The sequence below is a fragment of the Macrobrachium rosenbergii genome, chromosome 3 (genome assembly GCF_040412425.1).
Source record: "Macrobrachium rosenbergii isolate ZJJX-2024 chromosome 3, ASM4041242v1, whole genome shotgun sequence".
NCBI classification, from domain to species: domain Eukaryota; kingdom Metazoa; phylum Arthropoda; class Malacostraca; order Decapoda; family Palaemonidae; genus Macrobrachium; species Macrobrachium rosenbergii.
This window is the reverse complement of record NC_089743.1, coordinates 75,182,471-75,184,970: the sequence shown is the minus strand read 5'-3', so window position 1 is coordinate 75,184,970 and position 2,500 is coordinate 75,182,471. Positions and strand designations below refer to the sequence as shown.

The following is a 2,500-nucleotide window of genomic DNA, read 5'->3' as shown; positions in this document are numbered from 1 at the left end:
CCCAGGGTTCGGGGAGGGGTATGGAGTTACTAGAAAGCGCAGGCGGGCAACTGCGCTGCAGGAGAGAGAGAGAGAGAGAGAGAGAGAGAGAGAGAGAGAGAGCAGCGCTCGAGTCGTCCTGAAGGGCCATCTTCAGTCGTGGTCACGCCTCCACAACGTGCGCACCGGCACCGTCGCTTGTTTCGTCCGCTGAGAGAAGTCGTGCGCTTCTCACCCGAGCAAGGGACATTCGAAGTCATGCGACCTCTCTGTCAAACTGACAAACAATAAAACTCCTTTTTGTTCATTTTTTTTTATCTTGTATCGGTGCTTTAGACCTCAGTGTTTAACAGACTCAAAAATGTTTCTGATTTCACTTCGAAAAGTTTCAAAGTTTCCCTTCTTCACGAAACTTGGGTTTGGAAAAAGTGAAGAGATGAAATGAAGAGGTTTACACTTTTTTTCAGCAGTGCTTGGGTGAATGTTTATGAAGAAGTTTTAAAAATGATTTGAAAGTACGTAAAAAGTTACTTAGTTATCTTAAAAAGTTCTGCCTTTGAACATAACAAAGGGACCTTCATTTGGAAGTATTGTGAAAATACAGGTGTTTCAAGATCGCTAACACCTGCTTAATTACACAGAGATTTAAGACCACACGCAATGGGTAGTGGTAGTTCAGTGCTTAAAGTGGAAACTCCATTAGTATAAAACTGACAGGCGCAATAAAAATCATTTCACGCGTTAGGCCCGAAACTAGTACACCGCTTGTCTGTGAAATTCACAAAAATTGTCGTCGTCAAGATATAGAGTTTAACGCGGCGTGCGTGTGCTTGTGAAGAAGACACGCTGAGGGGGTTTTTTTGATTCTGTGATCCGACAAAGTTTTACAATATAAACAGTTCGAAAGAATGTGAAATCGTTAAATGTGGTCATGGGAATTTTTTCTTGAGGAACAGAAAGAAAAAAAAAAACGGACAGGTCATCCGAAGAAGTCGCCCCCATGAGAACACGATGAACAGGTGGTCAGAGGGAAGGCAAACCCAGCGGCAGTTCTCAGGTAGGACGCTTCGTGAATAATGGAGAATATGAACCTCATACATTTACCTGTGATTTATGAATTTTCAATATACCCTGGAACAAAAGCCTTTCTACTTCGTCCGTGTAGTTTTCAAAGCAGTTCTAATGACTCTTAACGATAGAATTGTGTTTTTCCGTACGATCTGAGCACTGAGCTTGCGCGATTGGTCCCATTATTATTACGAAAAATTGCAAACCGTTCTACCTACTTTGAACTGACTTTCCAAAGTTTATGCGTAGGTTCCTTATGTTCACTGCAAAGTGTTATTACTTAGATTTATGCAATAAATGTTTCCAGAAATCTCGTTAATTTAGTCACGTATAAAATTTAATTTTAACTAAAATGTCCACCACTACCGAATGCATCCTTTTTAATGTAAACATGGATACTTTACTCCAATTCGACTCCGTTTTCACGAAACAATACTGTCTTTAAAATGAACATTAGCAAGATTTTCAAGAAATCTAAAATATCATTTCATCTCCGTTCGTGAATCTTGCATTTCTAGTCCTTTCCTGTGAACTGATTCTGTCCAGAAATAGAAATCTTATTTTTATATTGTGTGCTCTTAAACCCCGTGATTTAAAAACACACATCAACCTATTGAATTAAACCGTGAATTTGCATTCCTAAAGAAGGAAGCCACACCTGCAATCAAAGTGCGTAGGATTTCTGCACGGTCTCCAATTTCATAGGTTTAATCCAGGAGGAAATGAAAAGCCTACCTCTGGTAGGATATACGATTTTGGGATTCTGGGAAAACGCAAATTCAAAAGCCTCCAGCTATCACTGTACCGAAATACCTGTGAGTTAATAAGAATTTTTTACATGTTTGTCTTAGACAGCGATATATTCCAAGAATTTATTGACTTATTCATCTTCTTATGACGTTTTCCTCGACTCTTTCCTTCTGTTTAGTCCCCGAACGTTTCTTAATTTAACACTGTAGGTCGTTCGGCTAAGTAGAGTAATTCTAATTTTACCTCGACGTTATATTAATACGTTTCATAAAATGGCGGCCAAGAGTGGATAAAATAGAGAATTATCCATTATTAAACTATATTTTCAAACAGTTTGAAAAAGATACTAATTACGTCTTATCACCACCATCCTTACTTAAAATGAATCGAATATATAGAGGAGGTTAGGTTCTGTCGATAAATACGGCAGATCATCTAATCTCGTCGCACGCGGTGTGACGCAAATAATACAAATAAATTACAGTAACAAACGCATCGAAGAAGCAAAATATAATATATAAAACATTAAAACATACACATCCATTCGTTAAAACATTAAATGAAAACCGAATTCAATAAACTATTTTCAGAGAATAGTATCACTTAGAAGACTGCCAACCAAAGAAAAAGAACAGCCTCAATCACAGGTAATATAATTCTCGATAGCGGAGTATCTTGACTAGCAACTTTGCATGTGCACACA

General features: G+C 38.2%; 1 protein-coding gene across 3 annotated transcripts in view; it reads left to right on the top strand.

Annotated features, from left to right (window-relative positions):
• Positions 1-134: 134 nt before the first annotated feature.
• LOC136825792 (5-hydroxytryptamine receptor 1-like) overlaps positions 135-2,500 on the top strand; it is a 777,757-nt gene continuing 775,391 nt past the window's right edge. The window contains exon 1 of one of the 3 annotated variants that reach the window (XM_067082759.1): positions 135-1,036. The gene's annotated coding sequence lies outside the window, so the exon portion shown is untranslated. The remainder of the gene's footprint in view (positions 1,037-2,500) is intronic. The other 2 variants (XM_067082723.1, XM_067082733.1) reach the window with 2 other exon arrangements.